The sequence below is a fragment of the Pristiophorus japonicus genome, chromosome 22 (assembly GCF_044704955.1).
Source record: "Pristiophorus japonicus isolate sPriJap1 chromosome 22, sPriJap1.hap1, whole genome shotgun sequence".
In the NCBI taxonomy this organism is placed as follows: Eukaryota; Metazoa; Chordata; class Chondrichthyes; family Pristiophoridae; genus Pristiophorus; species Pristiophorus japonicus.
In genome coordinates this window covers 39,455,594-39,480,960 of record NC_091998.1, presented here as the reverse complement: position 1 = coordinate 39,480,960, position 25,367 = coordinate 39,455,594, and the positions used below count along the sequence as shown (strand labels likewise).

At 45.3% G+C, this 25,367-nt stretch overlaps 1 pseudogene; it reads right to left on the bottom strand.

Annotated features, from left to right (window-relative positions):
* Positions 1 to 1,122: 1,122 nt before the first annotated feature.
* On the bottom strand, positions 1,123 to 22,512 carry LOC139234621 (sialic acid-binding Ig-like lectin 13; annotated as a pseudogene).
* Between the last annotated feature and the right edge of the window lie 2,855 nt (positions 22,513 to 25,367).

Sequence of the window (25,367 nt, the reverse complement as noted above, 5' to 3'; positions counted from 1 at the left end):
TGTCCACTCCCAAATATTCCATCAACTTCTCACTCTCTCGGTCTGAAAGAGAATGGAGTTAATAAAACCTCACCTCTTGCCCGACAGCTCTCAGGAGATTGAAATAGTTTAGACAATGTCTTCACCGACTAATTTGAATCTCGGTGGGACGTAAGGTTCTCTACGGTGAGTTACAAGGATTTAAGAAAACCAAGTAAATACTTGTAGTTCGATCGTGTCGTTCATGACCTCCAGATGTTTTAAAGCGCTTTACAGACACTTTTTGAAATTTAGTTGCTGTTGTAATGTAGGAAACCTGGCAGCTAATTTGCACATAGCAAGGTTCCACAAAAAGCTGTGTGATAACTGGTCTTAGAATAAGGGGCTGCCCATTTAAAACTGAGATGAGGAGAAATTTCTTCTCTCAGAGGACTGTGAATTTGTGGAATAGGCTGCCTAGGAGAGCTGTGGAAGCTGGGACATTGAATACATTTAAGACAGAAATAGACAGTTTCTTAAACGATAAGGGAATAAGGAGTTGTGGGGAGTGGTCAAGGAAGTGGACCTGAGTCCATGATCGGTTCAACCATAATCGTATTAAATGGCGGAGCAAGCCCGAGGGGCCGTATGGCCTACTCCTGCTCCTATTTCTTATGTTCTTATTATAGGCATGCTGTGCAGCAGTTCTAGGGTTGCGAAGAGGAATCATGAGCCAAGTGCTCAGTGCATAAACCTTGTCACCGAGCACCAGCCACAATCTTGATTTGGACCAGCATGAAAGAATTGTGGCTGGTGCCAGGAAATTGGGCATCCACTTGCATAATTTTATGGTTGTGGTCGCAAACTAGTGGAAAATTGAGGGAGTGGAATCCCTTGCAGTTTTGGAAATGCTCAGCAGTGTGTTGGGGTGCCCTCAGACCGACATGGGTGCCAGCAATGACCCGCAATGGTGGGAATCCAACTGTTTGTCCCTTCTCATAGGGAAGGAGATGTAATCGGCCCTGCTCCAATAGAGACCATTTGTGACCTCCCGTATTGATGTATCGGCCACAAACTGTGAGATGGAGATGTCCAGTGGCAGCTTGGAAAGATTATGGTGAAAGTAGCCTTGAATGTCACGCTCAGGGTTGTGCTCACCCATGTTTATGGCTCCAAGGCTGCCTGAAGGAGATTGCAGAGCTCCGTCACTATGTCCTTGCGGAAGCATAGTTTGCGGAGGCACTGATGGATATTCAGGTCCCTGTATGAGAATTGGTGGTAGAAGATGCTTTGTCGATATGGCCTTCCGCCCCAACGTCTGTGCAGCCGTCTTGCTCTCTGTTGCGTCTCATTGGCTTCTCGCTGCTGGTCGGCTAGCTCCTCCGCCTCTGCAGGCTGCTGCTGCCCAGCATCTGCCTTCGCTGCAGTCTGCCTCCTGGCCCAGTATCTTGTGCGGGGGGTGGGGGGTCTGTATACCTCACTCTCCTCCTTAGCGGATGCCCTTGATGAGGGCCTTCCTATAGCAGCTGTCTATCTTCCCCTCTGTCACCAGCTCCCTGGCCCCCTCCATGCTGGATTACAATGATTCCAATGGTCCTTGCCCGCTGCCTCTGCAGTCGTAGGACCCGGTGCAGCTTTCTCCCGCTTGCCCAGGTGGCACGCACAAAGTGCAGGAGGCGTTGGCCTGCAAGCACTGCCACCATTTCCAAACCCTCCCCAAGCCCAGCCACCTTGATGTCGGCTCCCTTTTTCTGCAGGTCGAGGCACCTCCAACACTATCAAACAATCGCACACTGTGGTCGCGCACTGGTTCTCAAAGATGGGAAAAGGTCACCGACACAAATCCATTAAAAACCAACACACCTTTAAGGAACGCTGGCAGTGTGCATCAGGCACTATGCTCCACCCAGAAAAACCTATTCTTGGTACCGTCGAGCGGTCACAAGGTTTTTCGAGCGGAATGTTGCTTCCGGCCTGGGAACTCGGTAGTGCACACTCTGATGATGCACTGAGGAGTGCTGGCCAGCAGCACGGTGGACATGGGGGAAAGCAGTGCAGTGATTCTCACTGACAGGAAACTGCGGCAAGGCAATTGGGTGAGCGGCGGTCATTCCACGAAGTCGGTGGTCATTCCACTCCGCGGCATGGCCGCCGATTTCCCATGGCAACAGACCATAAGGGAAGGGGCAATTTCAGCACCATACTGTCCAAATGAGTTTCTGTCCAATGCGCCCCGTCACAAGGATCACGGTACTGAATGATTGTCCACTCATGTTCCATGATAATTTCCTCTTGGTACATCTTGTTCCATACAATTTATAGTTTTTAGTTACTACGCATTTTCTGTTAAAATATAATCAAAAATTGTATGAAACACAATATATATTAACAGTTTTGTATTGGAGCTAGCCCAGCTCTGTGTATTATCACTGACTGCAGTGATTCTACATTCACCCACTGTCCAGGGATCACCATTGTTTCTTTCATAGCTTTGCTGCATTTATCGACTGTAAAACAAGGCAGTGTGTCTGAGCCGTGCCGCTCAGACCTGCTTCACAGTCACAGTCCATACATGGGCTTTGCAACTTCCACGGGCAACTTGCTAAAGATTTGAGGAAATGTGTTGTGTTCAATGTTAGACCGACAGAGAGGCATGGAGACCACAGACACATTTACTGTTAATCAGAAATTATACATTTTCACAATCGATGAACTGTACCAGGGAGAGAAGTGCTGTGTTCCCTGTAAACAAAAAGGAAAGTGTTTTATAGAAGCTGACCTCTTGGAATCAAGGATGACTTAACAGAACCCCAGAGTGTGAAAAGCCCCTCGCAGTCCGCAGTGACTCAGAGCAGTCGGTATGTGGTTTGCTCTTGTGTTGCTCTAACAGGAACCACCTGGCATTGTGGTGAGTTCTGTGCTCGCGTTTTGTTGACTGCTCACCTGAAATATTGACATACTGCTGCTGAACATTTCATCTCGGATTTTAACTCGGGCCGCATATCGTTCAGCGGGTCAATGCATCGGGGGAAATCATATCTGGATAAAGTCATTCATTCAGTGGAAATGCATGACACTTAGTGTGTGCAAATAAACGTATCCCCGAAAAATATCAATAGGTCAGGATAAATAGATGGCTTCTGAGTCCAAATCAATTAGGAAATTCAGGAGCAACGATTCTCCCTGTGCTTTTGAAGAAAAATAGAAGAATCCAGGAGAAGATCAGGCATATTTGTGTATTTCTCTATATATAGGTCAATGGAAAATTAACGCTGTAAAATATCTAATACAATCAGGGAGAATGCAGCTTGTATCAATGAAAATGGTGAACTAGTTCTAGTCTCCCCTACAAGTGTAAACATCTGCTCTGCATCCACCTTGTCAAGCCCCTCATAATTTTCTATGTTTCCATAAGATTCTCCTGAATTCCAGTGAATAGAGGCCCAAGCTACTTAACCTTTCCTCATAAGTCAACCCCCTCATCTCTGGAATCAACCTGGTGAACCTTCTCTGAACTGCCTCCAAAGCAAGTATATCCTTTTGGAAATATGGAAATCAAAACTGCACGCAGTATTGCAGGTGTGGCCTCACCAATACCCTGTACAACTGTAGCAAGACTTCCCTGCTTTTATACTCCATCCCCTTTGCAATAACGGCCAAGATTCCATTGGCCTTCCTGATCAGTTGCTGTATCTGCATACTAACCTTTTGTGTTTCATGCACAAGTACCCCCAGGTACTTTGCAAACTTTCTCCCTTTAAATAATAACTTGTTCTTTGATTTTTTTCTGCCAAAGTGCATGACCTCACACTTTCCAACATTATACTCCATCTGCCAATTTTTTGCCCACTCATTTAGCCTGTCTATGTCCTTTTGCAGATTTTGTGTGTCCTCCTCACACATTGCTTTTCCTCCCATCTTTATATCACTGGCAAACTTGGCAACGTTAATCTCAGTCCCTTCCTCCAAGTCGTTAATATAGATTGTAAATAGTCGGGGTCCCAGCACTGATCCCTGTGGCACCCCACTGGTTATTGATTGCCAATTGAGAATTTATCCCTACTCTCTGTTTTCTATTCATTACCCAATCCTTCATCCATGCTAATATATCACCCCCAACCCCATGATCTTTTATCTTGTGCAGTAATCTTTTATGTGTCACCTTGTCAAATGCCTTCAGGAAGTCCAAATACACTATCTCCACTGGTTCCCTTTTATTTACCCTGTTCATTACATCCTCAAAGAATTTGTCATCATGACTTCCCCTTCATAAATCCATGCTGACACTGCCTGACCGAATTTTGCTTTTCCAAATGTCCTGCTACTGCTTCTTTAATAATGACCTCCAACATTTTCCCAACCACAGATGTTAGGCTAACTGGTCTATAGTTTCCTGCTTTTTGTCTACCTCCTTTTTTAAATAGGGATGTTACATTTGCAGTTTTCCATTCTGCTGAGACCTCCCCAGAATCCAGGGAATTTTGGTAAATTGCAACCAATGCATCCACTATCCCTGCCGCTACTTCTCTTAAGATCCTAGGATGCAAGCCATCAGGTCCAGAGGATTTACCCACCTTTAGTCCCATTATCTTTCTGAGTACCACCTCCTTAGTGATTGTGATTGTGTTAAGTTCCTCCCACCCCTATATCCCCTTGACTATCCACTGCTGAAATGTTATTAGTGTCCTCAACCCTAAAGACTAATACAAAATATTTGTTCAGAGTTTCTGCCATCTCCATGTTCCCCATTACTAATTCCCCGGTCTCATCCTCCAAGGGACCAATATTTACTCTCGCCATCCCTTTCCTTTTTATATACCTATAGAACTCTTGCTATCTGTTTTTATATGTCGTGTTAGTTTACTTTCATAGTCTATCCTTCCCTTTCTTGTTCATTTTTTGAGTCATTCTTTGTTGACTTTTAAACACTTCCCAATCTTCTGTCCTCCCACTAGCCGGTGTTCCAAGCTGTAGCGTCCGCAGTGAGAGTAATATCAACCTGAGGTAAGTGAGTAAGATTTTTTTTTTTTGCGATTTATATTGTGCTGGCATGAGTTATTTATTGTCAATGTTTTTGGTGTGTTCCCCCCCTCCCCCTCCCGCCACCGAGGGCTCTCTTAAGTGGTCCGAGACCGGCTGTATAGCTCGCAATTTTCTTCTGGTCAGCCGGCCTAGTGGCCTAAAAGAGGTGTGCAACGCCTCCCTCAGTGCTCTGCTCCAAAAGTCTGCGCCCAGCTGGTGAATTTTGTGTAAAGTCTATAGGTAACAAAGGCATGGACGAGGGCTTCAGCAGCAGATGAGCTGAGACAAGGGTGGAGACGGGCGATGTTACGGAGGTGGAAATAGACGTTCTAAGTTATGCTGTGGATATGTGGTCGAAATCTCATTTCAGGGTCAAATATGACACCGAGTTTGCAAACAGTCTGGTTCAGCCTCAGGCAGAAGTTGGGGACAGGGATGGAGTCAATGGCTAGGGAACGGAGTTTGTGGCAGGGACTAAAAACAATGGCTTCGGTCTTCCCGATATTGAAATTGAGAAAATTTCTGCTCATCCAGAACTGGATGTCGGACAAGCAGTCTGACAATTTAGAGACTGTGGAAAGTCCATATAAATAACATCTATAGACATTTCCTTACGTAGCACATTAGTTACCTCCTGAAAACATTCAACTCGGTTCGTTAGACATGATTTACCCTTTACAAATCCAAGCTGGCTCTTTCTGATCAGTTCGTATTTGTCCAAGTGCTCAGTCACACTGTCCATAATAACAGATTCTAGTCACTTCATCACAACACACGTTAGAATAATAGGCCTACAATCACCAAGTTTTTCACTCTCATTCTTCTTAAATAATGAAGTGACATTTCCAGTCCAAGGGGACAGGAGCGTAGAAAATGAGGGATGGAAGGAGGGAAGGAGTGAAGGAGAGAGGAGTGGAAGTAAGGATGCAAAAACTAACAGATAACAGGGTGTCGGGATAAATGGGTCATTTTCCACTTGGTAAACTCTAACCTGGGGTGCCTCAGGGATTGGTGCTGGGGACTCAACTATTTACAATCTATATTAATGACTTGGATGAAGGGACCAAGTGTAATGTAACCCAATTTACTGATGATACAAAGATGGGTGGGAAAGCAAGGTGTGAGGTGGACACAAATAATCTGCAAAGGGATATAGACAGGCTAAATGAACGGGTAAACATTTGGCAGCTGGAGTATAATGTGGGAAAATGTGAGTTAATCCACTTTGGCAAAAAAATAAAAAAGTCAATAATTATGTAAATGGAGAGAGATTACAAAATGCTGCAGTACAGAGACCTGGGGGTCCTTGTGCATGAAACACAAAAAGTTAGTATGCAGATATAGCAAGTAATGAGGAAGGAAAATGGAATGTTGGCCTTTATTGCAAGGGGGATGGAGTATAAAAGCAAGGAAGTCCTGCTACAACTGTACAGGGTATTGGTGAGAACACACCTAGAGAACTGCGTAGAGTTTCGGTCTCATTATTTAAGGAGGGATATACTTGCGTTGGAGGCAGTTCAGAGAAGGTTCACTAGGTTGAGTGCTGAGATAAAGGGGTTGACTTATGACAAAAGGCTCAGCAGTTTTGGCCTGTATGCATTAGAGTTTAGAAGAATGAGAGATGATCTTATTGAAACATATGATACTGGGGGCAGTGGGCGGCGGGGGCTTCGACAAGGTAGATGCAGAGAGAATGTTTTCACTCGTGGAGGAATCTAGAACTAGGGTGTATAGTTTATGAACAATAGTTCGCCTATTTAGAACTGAGCTGAGAAGGAGTTTCTTCTCTCAGAGTCGAAAATCTGGAATTCTCTGCCCCAGAGAGCTGTGCAGGCTGGGTCACTGAATATGAGGAGCTGTCAGGGAAGTGGAACTGAGCCCAAGATCAGATCAGCCATGAACTTACTAAATGGCGGAGCAGGCTCGAGGGGACAAATGACCTGCTCCTGCTCCTATTTCTTATGTTTTTAAGTTCTTATCAAGCAAGTTGGGAAGGAGGGAGAGAGGGAAGGATGCAAGATAGGAGGGAGGCAAAGAAGTATAGTACGAAGGAAGATAGGAATGAGAGGAGGGACGGAGAGAGAGAAGGGGGTTAGTAATGTAGATGGAGCCTCAGTTTAAGGTCTCATCCAAAATATGGCATCTCCAATTGTGCAGTGCTCCCACAGTACTGCACTGGGAGTGTGGACTTGGATTATTGGCTGCTGGACTTTCCACGTCCCTTGTACTACAAAAAGATGTCCTGTGCGATAGACTTGAGTCCCAAGCCCACATTTCAATAGTATGTAGAAATCTTTAGAAGGCATCAATCATTGGAATCTTTCTTAATAAAGTCACAACACCAACAAAGGACTACGTTGGTGCTGGAATGGAATTACATTCATTGCATTACTTACCCGAGGCCCATCCAACTGCTCGCTTGGGGAGTAATTGCTGACACGCGCTGCTTGGGCTGAATGGCTTCTTCCTGTGCTGCTCACTCTGTATTCAATTAGAAATTGTTGATGTATCATTGCGAGTCTAATCAGGAAGTGGGCAACTAATGAGAAAATATTACTTATTTGAAATGAAGGATCATAGTTTTGTGTTGCAAGAAAACTTGGAAGAAAGCATGACGATATTCCAATGTAACGCTGGGCAGCCGTTGACAAGGAGTATCGATTCAATGCTTACTCCAGAGGGCGAAGGGGCTCTTCAGCAGGAGCGGATGCTGCCCAGAACCCCCGGGAGATGTGAGAGACTGCGGAATGTGAAAGGGGAAGGAGAGACTGACGATAAGAGGGAGAGCATAAGAGGAGAAAGGAGAGGGTGAATGAGACATGGAAAGAGGAAGGGAATGAGAGAGACAGGTAGGAGAGTCTGCAATCCAAATTTCAAGACCACGGCTGGGAATAAAACACATCAAAAGCCATTTATAAGCATATCATTTAATTCTGGCTCTCAACCTTTGAAAAGTTGGCCCCTCCTGATCCACTTTATGCACAAAGGATTTGGGGTGGGGCTTGACCACATGAAGAAAAGAAAAAAAGACTTGCATTCTCTACTGCCTTTTATGACCTCAGGACGTCCCAATGAACTTTATAATCCAGGCCGATACTCCCAGTGCCAGTACTGGGGGAGCGTTGCACTATCAGAGGTGCTGTCTTTCAGATAAGGCGTTAAACCAAAGATTTCTCTGCCCTCTCAGCTGGATGTAAAAGAACCAACGGCCACTATTTGGAAGAGGAGCAAGGGAGTTGTCCATGGTGTTCTGGGGCCAATATTTTTCCGGCAACCAACATCACAAAAAAATAAATGAACTGATCATTTATTTCACGAGCCTTTGTGGGAGCTTGCTGTGCTGGAATTGGCTGCCGTGTTTTGCTAGTTTACAACAGTGAGTACACTTCAAAAGTATTTAATTGGCTATAAAGCATTTTGGGACATTCTAAGCTCATGAAAGGCATTGTATCAATCACAGAGTAATCGAAATTTATGGCACAGAAGGAGGCCATTCGGCCCATCGTGTCTGCACCAGAAAATAAATGCAAGTTCTTTCTTTAAGGAGTGAAGATTGCAGTAAGGATTTTCAAAAAAAAATTAAACCTTTACTCTTACTTTCTCACATACTTAAAGATTAAGAATTCAGTCAGTTCAACACTCAAAATGATTCCAGCAGCAATGAATCCTACTTTCCACACATTGGAGTCTCTGCCTGTAAAACAGCCGTTAATTACTGCAGTACAGTTTTAGAATGGTGCTCTGATGTACTTATACTTATTCTGAAATTGAGAAGTAATAGCTTTATATGCTATATCTATATATTTAATATCTATGCATTTAAGATATCCTAATGTAAACCACATTCCCAGTCACTCTCCGAGGTCACATTCTGATTGGCTGTCTCACTGAGGAATCCATGAACAGCAATAATCATGGGCGATTTTAACCTTCACATTGATTGGACAAAGCAAATTGGCCAGGGTAGCCTTGAGAAAGAGTTCATAGAGTGTATCTGAGATAGTTTCCTTGAACAGTACGTTGCGGAACCAACAAGGGAGCAGGCTATCTTGGATCTGGTACTGTGTAATGAGACGGGATTAATAAACAATCTCCTAATAAAGGATCCTCGAGGAATAAGTGACCATAACATGATTGAATTTCAAATTCAGTTGGAGGATGAGAAAGTTGGATCTCTAATCTGTGTCCTAAGCGTAAATAAAGGAGACTACAAAGGTATGAAGGCAGAGTTGGGAAAAGTGGATTGGAAAAAGAGATTACAGACTGGGACGGTTGATGAGCAGTGGCCGACGGTTAAGGAGATATTTCATAACTCACGACAAAAATATATCCCAATGAGAAGGAAAGGGAAGGGATAACCATCCGTGGCTAACTAAGGATGTAAGGGATGGTATCAAATTGAAAACAAGGGTATACAATGTGGCCAAGACTAGTGGGAGGCCAGGTGATTGGGAAACTTTTAAAAGCCATCAAAGAATGAATAAAATAATAATAAAGAGGGGGAAGATAGATTACGAAAGTAAGCTAGCACGAAATATAAAAACAGATAGCAAGAGTTTCTACAGGTACCTAAAAAGGAAAAGAGTGGCTAAAGTAAATGTTGGTCCCCTCGAGGATGAGACTGGGGTATTAATAATGGAGAACAGGGAAATGGCAGAGACTTTGATCAAATATGTTGTATCGGTCTTCACAGTAGAAGACACTAAAAATATTCCAATAGTGATAATCGAGGGGCGATAGGGAGGGAGGAAGTGAATACAATCACAATCACTAAAGAAGTAGTACTCGGTAAAATAATGGGACTAAAGGTGACAAGTCCCCTGGACCTGATGGCTTACATTCTAGGGTCTTAAAAGAAATGGCTGTAGAGATAGGGGATGCATTGTTTGTAATCTACCAAAATTCCCTGGATTCTGGGGAGGTCCCAGCGGATTGGAAAACTGCAAATGTAACACCCCTATCTAAAATGGAGACAGACAGAAAGCAAGAAACTACAGACTGGTTCGCCTAACTTGTGCCATTGGGAAAATGCTGGAGTTCATTATTATGGAAGCAGTAGCAGGACATTTGAAAACGCATAATTCAATCAAACAGAGTCAGCATGGTTTTATGAAAAGGAAATCATGTTTGACAAATTTGCTGGAGTTCTTCGAGGATGTAACGAGTAGAGTGAATAAAAGGGAACCATTGGATGTGGTGTATTTGGATTTCCAGAAGGCATTTGAAAAGGTGCCACATAAAAGGTTACTGCACAAGATAAAAGTTTATGGGTTTGGGGGTAATTTATTAGTATGGATTGAGGATTGGCTAATTAACAGAAAACAGAGAGTCAGGAAAGACGGATCATTTTCCGGTTGGCAAGCAGTAACTAGTAGGGTGCCACAGGGATCGTGGCTGGGGCCTCAACTATTTACAATCTATATTAATGACTTGGATGAAGGGACCGAGTGCAATGTAGCCAAATTTGCTGATGATACAAAGATGGGTGGGGGGACACAAAAGGATATAGACAGGCGAAGTTAGTGGTCAAAAATTTGGCAGATGTCGTATAATGCAGGGAAGTAGGAGGTTATCCACTTTGAAAGAAAAAATAGAAAAGCAGATTATAATTTAAATGGAGGAAAATTGCAAAGTGCTGCAGTACAGAGGGACCTGGGGGTCCTTGTGCATGAAACACAAAAAGTTAGTATGCAGGTACAGATAATAATCAAGAAGGCAAATAGATTGTTGGCCTTTATTGCAAGGGGGTAGAGTATAAAAGCAGAGATGTCCTGCTACAACTGTACAGGGCATTGGTGAGGCCACATCTGGAGTACTGTGTGCAGTTTTAGTCTCTGTATTGATTCCAGAGATGTGGGAGTTGACTTAAGAATGAGAGGTGATCTTATCGAAACATAACATAATGAGGGGGCTCGACAAGATGGATGCAGAGAGTATATTTCCACTCATAGGGGAAACTAAAACTAGGGGTACAGTCTCAGAATAAGGGGCTGCCGATTTAAAACTGAGATGAGGAGATATTTCTTCTCTGAGGGTTGAAAATCTGTGGAATTCTCTGCCCCAGAGAGCTGCGGAGGCTGGGTCATTGAAGGGAACAAAGAGTTGTGGGGACCGAATAGGGAAGTGGAACTGAATCCATGATCAGATCAGCCGTGATCTTATTAAATGGCAGAGCAGGCTCGAGGGGCCGAATGGCCTACTCCTGCTCCTATTTCTTGTGTTCTTGCGCTTTCTCTGATCACGATCGGCATTCCATCGCTCAGATTCCGATCAGCAGCAAAGACGAACTGAGCAGATTCAGACTCTGGAGTAACTGGAATAATCGGGGTGGCAATAGCAACTCTTGGGTGTGTGCACAAGCGAGTGTGTGTACATAATTGTGAGTGTGCCAAGTGTGAGTGTGTGCAAGTGTGAATGTGAGTGTGTATTTGTATGCAAGGATTAGTTTGCATGTGTGTGTCTGCGTGTGAATCTGTGTGTCTGTGTCTCTGTTATGTGCATATGTGTGTCTCTATATGTGTGCGCTTCTGTGTGTGTGTATGACTGTCTTTGTGAGTGTGTTTCTGTGTTTCTCGATGTGTCTGTGAGTGTGTGTGTGCCTGTATGTGTGCCTGTGGATATGTAACAGCTGGTGACTCCTCAATCACACAGAACTGTCACTTGCTCTTACTAACACAGTTATGGCCAAAGTCTCCTGTATATATTAATTTGTAGTTGGAGAGGTATGAAAGTATCTGTACACTCACGGTCCAATGATGGTTATGGCCCTCTCCACCGCTCCACATTCATTCTCTGCCACACACTGATGGTACATCCTGGGTCGCTGGAAACTGTGAGGAAACTCCAACCACAGCTCGTTGTTCTAATTTCTCCTGTTCATTGTGACACCTAGAGGTCAGCAGGTCAGGTTAGAAGCTGGGAAGCTCTCCACAGAGCAGAATATTACTGCAGAATTCCTTTGCTATACTGATCGATTAATTTTTAATCATTGCAAGAGAAGTAATGGAGAGATTGCGTGGTGCATCTAAAAACAAATAAAGATCAGTTAACTTCCACTGGCTGTGACGCAATTTGAGAGATGATGAGGTGAAAGGTGATCATCACAAAGCATGTAATCCAGGTCAACACATTAGTGTAGTACTGTTGGAGCGGCAGTACTGAAGGATGAATTGCATTGTAGGAGGGGCAGTACTGAGGGAGCACTGCAATATTGGAGGGGCAGTACTGCGGGAGTGCAGCACTGCAGGAGGGGAAGTACTGAGGGAGCACTGTAATATCGGAGGGGCAGTACGAAGGCAACACTGCACTGTTGGAGGTGCAGTACTGAGGGATTGCTGCACTGTTGGAGGTGCAGTACTGAGGGACCGCCGCACTATCGGAGGGGCAGTACTAGGGGAACACCACATGAGAGGTTAAACCGAGGCCCCATCTGCCCTCTCAGGTACATGTTACAGATCCCATGACACTATTCAAAGAAGAGTTCTGTCCGGTGTCCTGGCGAATATTTTTCAGTAAAAAGACAAGATGATCTGGTCACAACCACATTGTTGTATGTGGGATGTCGCTATAAAGTAGACTATAATGGGTAATGTAGAATAAAGGATGTCATACTTACATTGCACACTTCGTGCGACGGTCGGCTCCAATGAAAGAGATGGATAACTGACACTGCAGGTGAGAGTTTGCTCAAAGTGTTTGAGTGATGGGATCAGGTTCAGAACAAAAATATATGTCAGAGTGACGCCATGATGACTTACACTGTTTGAGACTGACCTGGGTATGTCAGCAGCAGTGACTGTATGTGTGCCTGTGGCTGTTCCATTGCACGTGGTGTTGTAGGTGAAGCTTATGTCCACATGCTTTCCGGCAATAATTACAGCAGGGAATATCGTGGGTGTATCTGTGAAATCTAACGCTCAGAGAATGGATCCTTTTTGACAAATATAACATGAAGCATCAATTCAAATAGAAATCACAGTCCCGTGAGAGAAAGTACTTTTACAAGGATTATACCAGAACTGAGAGGTTACAAGGAACAGGAAAGGCTGAACATGCTGGGGCTCTTTTCTGTAGTGAAGAGAAGGCTGAGGAGTGACCTGATAGAGGTCCTTAAAATTATGAAAGGGTTTGATAGGGCAGTCGTTGTTTCACTTGTGAAGGAGACCAAAACTAAGGGCCATAAATATAGGATTGTCACTGATAAATTCAATAGGAAATTCAAGGAGAAACTCATTTTCCAAGAGAGTGCAGATAATGTTCTTTTTTTATTAATTCACAGGATATGGGCATCACTGGCAAGGTCAGCATTTATTGCCCCTGAGAAGGAGGTGGTGAGCCGCCTTCTTGAACCACTGCAGTCCCATGTGGGGGAGGTGTTTCCACAGTACTGTTAGGGAGAGAGTTCCAGGATTGTGACCAGTGACAATGAAGGAAGAGCGATATATTTCCAAGTCAGGATGGTGGGTAACTTGGAGATGGTGACGTTCCCATGCAGCTGCTGCCCTTGTTCTTGTAGTTTGTAGAGGTCGTGGATTTGGGAAATGCTGCAGAAGAAGTCCTGGTGAGTTGCTGCAGTGCATCTCGCGACAATGTGGAATTTGCTGGCACAAGGAGAAGTTGAGGCGAATGGACCAGATGCATTGAAGAGTAATCTAGATAAGTACACGGGGAAGAACAGAAGGTTTAAAGTAGGGTGGGAGGAGGATCATGTGGAGCATAAACACCTGCATCGATCATTTGGGCTGAATGGCCAGTTTGGGTGCTGTAGCCTCTGAGTAACTCTGAGTAACTCCATGTAACTCTGTGTAATTATGTAAGAGAAATTACTCTGATTTTAAGGCTTGGTGGTGTGTCTGTCACTTCGGTTAATGCACTTTCTCTTAAATTGACAATACTGGGTGGGCATGGAGGAGCAGCTCACAGCTCAGGGAGCACTGGCCCATCATTCTCTCAGAGATCTGGTCATTGATCCCTTTACAGTTTGTGGGAGTTTTGCTGTGCATGAATTGGTTTCCATGTTTCATAAGAACATAAGAAATAGGAACAGGAGTAGGCCATACGTCCCTTCGAGCCTGCTCCGCCATTCAATATCATGGCTGATCTGATCATGGACTCAGCTCCACTTCCCTGCCTGCTCCCATAACCCCTTATCGTTTAAGAAACTGTCCTTTTCTGTCTTAAATTTATTCAATATCCCAGCTTCCACAGCTCTCTGAGGCAGCGAATTCCACAGATTTACAACCCTCAGAATAAATTTCTCCTCATCTCTGTCTTAAATGGGTGCCCCCTTATTCTAAGATTATGCCCTCTAGCTCTAGTCTCCCCCATCAGTGGAAACATTCTCTCTGCATCCACCTTGTCAAGCCCCCTCATGTGTTTCGATAAGAAAACCTCTCATTCTTCTGAATTCCAATGAATAGAGGCCCAACCACCTCCACCTTTCCTCATACGTCAACCCCATCATCAACCTAGTGAACCTTCTCTGAACTGCCTCCAATGCAGCACCCCACTAGTTACTGGTTGCCAATCAGAGAATGAACCATTTATCCCGACTCTCTGTTTTCTGTTAGTTAGCCAATCCTCTATCCATGCTAATATAATATAACCAGAAAACATTAGGACTGGTTTGATGAAAACGATCAGGAGATCCAAGAACTAGTAGATCGTAACCGCAGAGCATTTCTGAGCCTCAAGCAACAACCCAACTCGGGAACTACAAAGCAACGTTACAGACAGCTCAAGGCTGAGGTCTAACAAAAAACCCGGGACCTAAAGAACAGGTGGTACATGGAGAAAGCACAGGTGATACAACAACTGGCCGACAGCCACAACATGCGAGGATTCTTCATCGCAGTCAAGGCCACCTACGGTCCAAACTCCCAAGGACCCACCCAACTCCTGGCCAAGAATGGGGAAACACTCATCAAGGACACCAAGGCTGTCAGGGCCCGCTGGAAGGAGCACTTTGAAGATCTCCTCAATCGAGACTCTGCCTTTGACTTGAGTGTTCTCAACTCTATCCCACAGCATGCAACCCGCCACCACCTCAGTGAAACCCCAATGCTGCACGAGGTCGGCAAAGCCATAAAGCAATCAAGAATAACAAGGCTACGGGTGCGGATGCAATTCCTGCTAAGGCGCTAAAATATGGCAGAGAGGCGCTGTTGGAGCGGATACATGGCCTCATCTCTCTCATTTGGAGGGAGAAGAGCATGCCGGGAGATCTCAGAGATGGCGTGGTCGTGTCCATTTTGAAAAAGGGAACCAAATCCGACTGCGGCATCTACAGGGGAATCTCCCTGCTGTCAACCACTGGGAAGGATGTCGCTCGAATTCTCCTCAACTGTCTTCTCCCCGTGGCCGAGGAGCTCCCCCGGAGTCACGGTGCGGATTTCGTTCCCTACGGGGAGCAACGGGCATGATCTTTGCAGCACGACAACTGCAGGAAAAATGCAGGGAAAAGCGCCAGCCCTTATGCATGACCTTTTTCAATCTTACAAAGGCTTTGAGACTGTCGACCATGAGGGCTTATGGAGCATCTTCCTTCGTTTTGGAATCCCCCAAATGTTTGTCAACATCCTTCGGCTGCTCCACGATGACATGCAGGCCGTGATCCTTACCAGCAGATCCATTATAGACCCATTCCGCGTCCGAACCAGGGTCAAACAGGGCTGCGTCATCGCTCCAACCCTCTTCTCAATCTTTCTCGCCGCCATGCTCCACCTCATTGTCAACAAGCTCCCCGCTGGAGTGGAACTAAACTACAGAACCAGTGCGAAGCTGTTTAACCTACACCGCCTCCAGGCCAGGTCCAAGATCACCCAAACCACTGTCGTTGAACTGCAGTACGTGAATGACGCCTGCGTCTGCACATTCTGAGGCTGAACTCCAGGATATAGTCGATGTAGTCACCGAGGCATATGAAAGCATGGGCCTTACTCAACATCCGTAAGACAAAGGGCCTCCACGAGCCTGTCCTCGCCGCACAGCACTGCCCCCCAGTCATCAAGATTCACGACGCGGCCCTCGACAACGTGGACCACTGCTCATACCTCGCGAGCCTCGTCAACAAAGGCAGACATTGATGTGGTGATTCAATATCGCCTCCAGTGCAGCCTTCAGCTGCCTGAGGAAAAGAGTGTTCGAAGACCAGGCCCTCAAACTTACCACCAAGCTCATGGTCTACAGGGCTGTAATAATACCAACCCTCCTCTATGGATCAGAGGCATGGACAATGTACAGAAGACACTTTAAGTCGCTGGAGATATATCCGCAAGATCCTGCAAATCCCCTGGGAAGACAGACGCACCAACATCAGTGTCCTCACCCAGGCTAACATCCCCAGCACTGAAGCACTAACCACACTCGATCAGCTTCACTGGGCAGGCCACTTAGTTTGCATGCCAGGCACAAGACTGCCTGAGCAATTGCTCTACACGGTGCTCCTTCATGGCAAACGAACCAAAGGTGGGCAGCGGAAACGTTACAAGGACTCGCTCAAAGCCTCCCTGGTGAAGTGCGACATCACCACTGACACCTGGGAGACCCTGGCCGAAGATCGCCCTAGGTGGAGAAAGTGCATCCGGGAGGGCGTTGAGCTCTTCGAATCTCAACGCTGCGAGCGTGATGAGGTCAGACGCAGGCAGTGGAAGGAGTGTGTGGTAATTCAGTGCCACCCCCACTTCCCCCGACGAATATCTGTCCCGCCTGTGACAGGGTCTGTGGCTCTCGTGTTGGACTGTTCAGCCACAAAATGACTCACTTTAGGAGTGGTAGCAAGTCTCCCTGGATTCCGAGGGACATCCTATGATAATGATGATGATGATGATTACCCCCAAACCCGTGAACTTTCATCTTGTTCAGTAACCTTTTATGTGGCACCTTGTCAAATGCCTTCTAGAAGTCCAAATACACCACATCCACTGGTTCCCCTGTTCGTTACATCCTCAAAGAATTCCAGCAAATTTGTCAAACATGACTTCCCCTTCATAAATCCATGCTGACTCTGCCTGACCGAATTTTGCTTTTCCAAATGTCCTGCTTCTGCTTCTTCAATAATGGACTGCAGCATTTTCCCAACCACAGATGTTAGGCTAACTGGTCTATAGTTTCCTACGTTACAACAGTGAATACACTTCAAAATGTACTTCATTGGCTGTGAAATGCTTTGGGAGGGCTTGAGGTCATGAAAGGTGCTACAGAAATGCCCCCTCTTTCTTTTGTCTATGTCAGACTTTTAAACACGATTGGAGAGATAGACGGTTGTCGATAACCTGTTAACATTGCCGGACACAGCTAGGTCATTTAGTCAATTGGAGGCTGCTTTGGGACTGAACTGGAAGATAGCACTACATTACTGATGATCAGCCGTTGTGTTCTAATAATCTGTTTCATTTTTAATATGTAATTGCCAGTTTATGTTAGTTCCCATTGACTGTTGAATGTGAATGTGGAGTAGTTATAACACAGCACTTACCAGAAACATGAAGCCGTGTTACAGGGAAGTCGTTAAACTTATCACTGTTTGCAAATTCTATTCTTAAAAGATAAGATCCTGAATCTTCCTGTGTGATGTTGTTTATAATCAGGGAACAGTCGCCATCTTTCAGGTCTCCAGACAGCCAGGTCCGATGGTGTAAACTTTCTGACTCTTGATTACGATACTCGGAGTGAAAGGCTGCAGACGATAATATCCATTCATCATTCTTAAACCAGAATCCACCTCGCAATTGGTTTGCCAGATGCGATGGATAACTGTAATGATATGGAATCTGCACACACAAACTTCCCTCTGCTGTCACATTTCATGGAGTGTCGACTTTCCACTCTTGGGACAATACAGCTGAGGAGAAAAATATCAATATTTAGCACTGGATGGCTTGTCGATCCACTGGATTCACTTTCCACCCCCTCCATCACAGTGTGTACCATCTACAAGACAAGCAGAGAACCCCCCAAGGTTACCCTGACGGCATCACTCAGAAGGACACGAGCAGTAATGTGATCGGATGCCCATGACCTCCAGGTCACACAACATCCTACCTTGGACATTTATCACTATTGCTGCATCGTCGCTGGGTCATTATCCTGGAGTTCTCTACCTAAAACCATTGTGGGAGCACCTTCAGCATAAGGACTGCAGTGGGTCAAGGATAAGGCCCACCACCTCCATCTTCTTAGGGCAACTCGGTGGGTATATGACATCTACTACATGACCTTATCTACTCCTTCTGTTACTTCTTCAAAGAATTTAATAAGTTTGGTCAAGCATGATCTTCACTTTTGAAATGTATTCTTTTTTTATATTTTAAATTTCTAGATGTATTTCTGTTACATCTTTGAGTAAAGATTCCATTATCTTTCCTAACTCTGTTGTTAAGCTAATGGTCTATAGTTCCCTGGACTTGTTCGCTATCGCTTTTTAAATGTAGGAATAACATTAGCTGTCTCCCAGTCCTCTAGCGCTGTTCCCTTTTCTATTAAATATGTATATAAAAGAAAAAGTGTCCCCGCTGTCCCTTCCAAGCTGATATTAGTATGCGCAGGTGCATTCCATCTTGACCAGGGTTTTATACTCTGAGTTTTACTATTGTATCAATTAGCTCTGCGCCCCCACCCCACTGCCTTTCTTTTTTAAATATTGCTAACTTTTTGATCGATTTTTCTAATGTCACGTCCGCCCCGTTAGTCTCCCTGCTAAATATTGAGGCAAAGTGATCCAAAAATGAATATAAAACACTATATATCATCGAATCATAGAAACTTACGGCACAGAAGGAGGTAATTCAGCCCATTGTGTCTGTGCCAGCTGAAAGAGCTATCCAGCCTAATCCCACTTTCCAGCCCATGTTCTGAGGTTGTAGAGGAGTACTGGGGAGGAAGGGTTGGGCAATCAGGATTATAGTGACCCCACATGTCAAACAGACTCAGTCACATTGCCCGTGGATGCCACGCCCACCTGTGTTCGTGCCTTTTCCTCAGCGCGCAATGCTTCTATATGTGAAGACAACTTTTACCCAACAGGTAACTCCACCAACCTAACGGATGGAAAGGAATCTTGGACATGGGAGTGGACAAGTTCATTCTCCGTTGGCTTAAGGACCTCAGGACCCTGTTTAGTCAAGCAATGCTTCCACCCAACACAATGTCTAAAAGATGCACCAATCGAGATATATTCTATACTGATTTACAAGGAACAATAGATTAGGATCCCTCAGAACTCACAGCGTTAACACTATCATGAATCACTAATTAGCCCAACCTTCCTGTTTGCTCTTCATCCCATCTGATTGGCTAAGCTGATTCATTCTACTTGGCAAATTTTGGATCCTCATTTACGAAGGAATCACTTTGAATCCTCATTGTCTAAATGATTATTTTAGATACAAAACCAATATTGTTGTAGGTTGATTCCAAAACAGCATTATAGACTGACTGGATCCTGCGTGGAGGGGAGCGGGCAGGTCGGAAGCCTCCTCGTAGGACTGCTCCTGGGCCTGGCCAAGGTGGCCATTAACCGGTCCAGGCATTGGGCAGTCAAGGGGGTCGTTCAGCCCGACTGCCTACCTCTCTTGCGCGGTTATGTTCGAGCCAGGGTGCCCCTGGAGATGGAGCACGTGGTGTCCACCAGTACGCTCGTGGCCTTCCGCGAGAGGTGGGCGCCAGAGGGACTGGAGTACATCATCACCCTCGGCAACTAAATTTTTATTTGATTAAGTTTATGGTCAATAGTTAATTTGTTTATTTGTCAGTTTTAGTGCCCTTTTAATAAGGTGGCATTTGATTTACAGATCAACTCAAATAGTTGTAGACTGACCGGTCCCCGGCTCAGCACTGGCCCTGCTCCAGCAGACACTTGATCCACAGTCGCAAAGTGCTTCCAGCCTGAGCTCTGAATGTGTCGGAGGGGCAGACGTGTTGGGCTCATGACTTTCACAGATGGTCTCACTGCGTGTTTGTTAAACTGAACTGGACCACACAATAAACATTGATGTCAAACACCTCTTGTTCCCTGACCTTCTGCAATATTCATGGTTTCAGCTGGAAAGAAAACGATTTGCCGATAAGGGCAAAAGCAAAATACTGCGGATGCTGGAAATCTGAAATTAAACAGAAAATGCTGGAAATACTCAGCAGGTCAGGCAACATCTGTGGAGAGAGAAACAGAGTTAACGATTCAGTTCGATGATCTTTTGCCACAACTGGAAAAAGTTAGATATAGACCAGGTTTGAAGTGAATGCAGGAGCAGGGAAAGGGTGGAGGGGAGGAAAGAACACAAGTGAATGTCTGTGATAGGGTGGAAGACAGGACAGATTAAATGACAAAAGGTACGACTGTACAAAGCAAAAGAAGATTGTCATGGGACAAGTAAAGAAACACCTTCCAGCCTATCGCAGCCCTTCCCTTTTGTTCTTTCCTCCTCTCCCACCTTTTCCTGATGTTGCACTTGCTTAAGACCTGGTACATCTCTAACTTTTTCCAGTTCTGACAACATAAGAACATAAGAAAAGGTCATCGACCTGAAACCGTAACTCTGTTTCTCGCTCCACAGATGCTGCCTGACCTGCTGAGTGTTTCCTGCATTTCTTGTTTTTATTGCTGATGAGGAACTTATTTCATAGAATCAAATAATCTTACAGCATGGAAGGAGGCCATTTGGCCCATCGTGCCTGTGCCAGCTCTTTGATGGAACTATCCAGTTAATCCCAATCTCTCGCTCTTTCCCCATAGCCTGCAAATTTTTACCCTTCAAGTCTGTATGCAACTCCCTTTTGAAAGTTGCTATTGAATGTGTTTCCACCTCCCGTTCAGGCAGTGGCTTCCAGATCATAACAACTCGCTGAATGAAAAAATGCTCAGCTCCCCTTGCCTTGGACCGTAATCACCACTGAACAGTGAGCCGACATTTTATTTTAAGCAGCGAGTTGTTGTGATCTGGAATGCACTGCCTGAAAGAGCGGTGGGAGCAGATTCAACAGTAATTTTCAAAAAGGGAATTTCAATCAATTTTTTTTGCAGGGCTCTGGGGAAAGAGCAGGTGAGTGGAACTAATTAGATAGCTCGAGAAAAAGCTGGCACAGGCACAATAGGCCAAAAGGCCTGGTTCTGTGCCTATCGTTTTATGATTTTATGAAATTTAACTGCCCAGGACATCAGAGACAAGCAGAGCAACTCTTGATAGTTTGGACTTTTATAGACTTCCTGGCTTGAATGCTTTTTTATCTTTAAAATGTGTTGCACCCTTATCATGGTTCTGATTAGGGTGAGAATGGGCAGGAAGGGTGAGGTTGAACTGCCTATTTATTCTAAGTGCTGCAGTGTTGTCATCATGGAGACATAACTAAAATTAGGATCTCTGTGCTCCTCCAATTTGGCCTCTTGTCCATCCACGAGGTTTTGGGAGGGAATTCCAGAGTTAGATTCAAGACGGCTGAAGGCGTGGCTGCCATTGGTGGTGCGTCGAAAATCGTGGAGGCACAAGAGAAAACAACTGGTGAAATACAGAGATCACAGAGGGTTTTAGGGCTGGAGGAGGTAGAGCTCGGGAGGGTGGGCGTGGCCATGAAAGGATTTCAGCACGACGGTGAGGACGTTAAATTTATGGGGGGATAAATTAGCCTGGTTTGCACCTCCCATTAGCACCTCCAGGAGGCGGTATCGGGCGCTAAGGGTTTACCAACCGGGTGCAGCGGAATCACCGATGCACAGGAACTTCCCTGGTGGGATTGCGCTGGCGTTAAAACTTACTGCCTCAATCTCTTGCATCCTGGTGACCGTGACATCATCCGGTCCACAGCGCCTCATCATCGCCCTGGATGTAAAATTCGCTTCTGTCCCCTGCAGCATCGCCGGGCATCAACAACGGTAGCTGCAGGAGGCGTTGCCACTTCGGCTGGCCGCTTGGGGAGTGCTAATTAAAGCCACTGGTGGTCAGGTAGGGCAAGTTTGAATTATGTCCCCAGTGTGTTGCAGTTTGCTTTTTTTGGAACTCACGATTGCTTAACCCTGCACTCTCGCAGGTGCCATCGCCCAACAGACGCAGCCTTAGGATTCAATTAACGCAGCATTGGCCCTTCCCTTTAAGGGAGTGAAGGAGCCTGTACAACCGGCAGCATTGCACAGAACATCGTGCAGCACTCTGCCGATACCGCCCCTCTCACTCACTTTTGCCCTCTAAGGGAAGCGGTAGCGCTTGACTCAGCACTCCACTTCACTCTTCGAGCACTAAAGGAGAATTACCCGGCAGAATCAAATCTTTAGGACCAGGCAACACTTTTGCGCTCCCACAGAAATTATTGCCCCAAACAGGGTGCTATGCAATTTGTGACCCAAGCTGTTGCCGGACAAGGAGTCAATGTATGTCAGCGAGCACATGGGTGATGGGTGAACGGGACATGGTGCAAACGAATACACTGGGTCACTGCTGAATCAAAGCACAATTAGCATGAACTTTTGCACAGACTATTAACCATCAAGCTGAGAATTATATTACCTTGGAGAAGTCACATGAGGAAGTAAGATTTCTTGACCATTGTCCACTCCCAAATAGTCCAACAACTTCTCACTCTCTCGGTCTGAAAGAGAAAGGAGTTAATGAGACCTCACCTCTTGCCCGACAGCTCTCAGGAGATTGAAACAGTTTAGACAATGTCTTCACCGACTAATTTAAATCTCAGTGGGACGTAAGGTTCTCTACAGTGAGTTACAAGGATTAAAGAAAACCAAATAAATATTTGTAGTTCGATCGTGTCTTTCACGACCTCCAGATGTTTTAAAGCACTTTACAGACACTTTTTGAAATGTAGGAAACCCAGCAGCTAATTTGCACATAGCAAGGTTCCACAAACAGCTATGTGATAACTGGTCAGACAATCTGTTCTTGATGTTGGCTAAAGAATAAATATTGGCCAGGACATTGGGTCAAACCCCCTGCTCTTCTTCAAAATAGTGCATTGCGATCTGTACCATCTATCTGAGAAGGCAGATGGAGCCTCAATTTTATGTCTTATCCAAAAGACGACATCTCCAACAGTGCAGCACACACTCAATGCTGACCCTCCGACAGTGTAGCGCTACATCAGTACTGACCCTCTGACAGTGCAGCACTCCCTGTGTATAGCCAGTCTGACACTGCAACGGAGAGCTCTCAGTGCTTCCCTTCCAACAGTGCAGTGCTCCCTCAGTACTGCCCCTTTGGCAGTGCAGCACTCCCTCAGTATTGTGTCTCTGAACGTGCAGTACTCCCTCAGAACTGGCCTTCTGACAGTGCAGAGCTCCCCAAATACTGACCCAATGAAAGTGGAGTACTTCCTCATTACTGCACTGTGTGCTTCGACCTGGATTGCGGGTTCAATTCTTTGGACTTCTCTTGTCCCTTGAACTAGAAAGATGTCCTGTATGACAGACTTAAGCCCGATGCTCAGATCTCAATAATAATTAGACTTCTTTATCAGGCCTCAATCATTGGAATCTGGATTTGTAAATTCACAACATCCGCAAAGGACAACGTTTGTTGTGGAAGTGAATTTATAATGGGGAACAAAGAAATGGCAGACCAATTGAACAAATACTTTGGTTCTGTCTTTAAGAAGGAAGACACAAATAACCTTTCAGAAATACTAGGGGACCGAGGGTCGAGCGAGGAGGAGGAAGGAAATCCTTATTAGTCAGGAAATTGTGTTCAGGAAATTGATGGGATTGAAAGCCGATAAATCCCCAGGGCCTGATAGTCTGCATTCCAGAGTATTTAAGGAAGTTTCCCTCGAAAGAGTGGATGCATTGGTGATCATTTTCCAACAGTCTATCGCCTCCGGATCAGTTCCTATGGTCTGGAGGGTAGCTAATATAACACCACTTTTTTTTTTAAAAGGGAGAGAGAAAATGGGGAATTATAGACCAGTTAGCCTGACATCAGTAGTGAGGAAAATGTTAGAATCAATTATTACAGATGAAATAACAGCGCATTTGGAAAAGCAGTGACAGGATCGGTCCAAGTCAGCATGGATTTATGAAAGAGAAATCATGCTTGACAAATCTTCTAGAATTTTTTGAGGATGTAACTAGTAGAGTGGACAAGGGAGAACCAGTGGATGTGGTGTATTTGGACTTTCAAAAGGCTTTTGACAAGGTCCCTCACAAGAGATTGGTGTGCAAAATCAAAGCACATGGTATTGGGGTAATGTACTGATGTGGATAGAGAACTGGTTGGCAGACAGGAAGCAGAGAGTCGGGATAAATGGGTCCTTCTCAGAATGGCAGGCAGTAACTAGTGGGGTGCCGCAGGGCTGTGTGCTGGGACCCCAGCTCTTTACAATATACATCAATGATTTAGATGAAGAAATTGAATGTAATATCTCCAAGTTTGCAGATGATACTAAACTTGGTGGCAGTGAGAGCTGTCTGGAGGATGCTAACAGGCTGCAGGGTGACTTGGACAGGTTAGGTGAGTGGGTAACTGCATGGCAGATGCAGTATAATGTGGATAAATGTGAGGCAAAAACATGAAGGCAGAATATTATCTGAATGACAGCAGAAAGGGTGCAATGAGACCTGGGTATCATGGTACAACAGTCATTGAAGGTTAGCATGCAGGTGCAGCAGGCGGTGATGAAGGCAAATGGCATGTTGGCCTTCATAGCTAGGGGACTTGAGTATAGGAGCAGTGAGGTCTTACCGCAGTTGTACAGGGCCTTGGTGAGGCCTCACCTGGAATATTGTGTTCAGTTTTGGTCTCCTAACCTGAGGAAGGACGTTCCTGCTATTGAGGGAGTGCAGTGAAGGTTCACCAGACTGGTTCCCGGGATGGCAGGACTGACCTATGAGGAGAGATTGGATCGATTGGGCCTGTATTTACTGGAGTTTAGAAGAATGAGAGGGGATCTCATAGAAGCACATAAAATTCTGACAGGACTGAACAGGTTAGATGCAGGAAGAACGGCCCCGATGTTGGGGAAGTCCAGAACCAGGGGTCACAGTCTAGGGATAGGACTGAGATGAGGAGAAACTTCTTCACTCAGAGAGTTGTTAACCTGTGGAATTCTCTACCACAGAGAGTAGTTGATGCCAGTTCGTTAGATATATTCAAGAGGGAGTTCATATGGCCTTTATGGCTAAAGGGATCAATGGGTATGTAGAGAAAGCAGGAAAGGGGTACTGAGGTGAATGATCAGCCATGATCTTATTGAATGGTGGTACAGGCTCGAAGGGCCGAATGGCCTACTCCTGGCACCTATTTTCTATGTTTCTATTATAATTGTTGTGTTACTTACCCAGGGCCTGTCCGCCTGCTCGCCTGGGGAGTGATCGCTGACACGCTCGGCTTGGCCTTTTCCTGTGCTTCTCTGTGTATTTAATTAGAAAATGTGAGTCAACTGAGGAAATGGGGAAC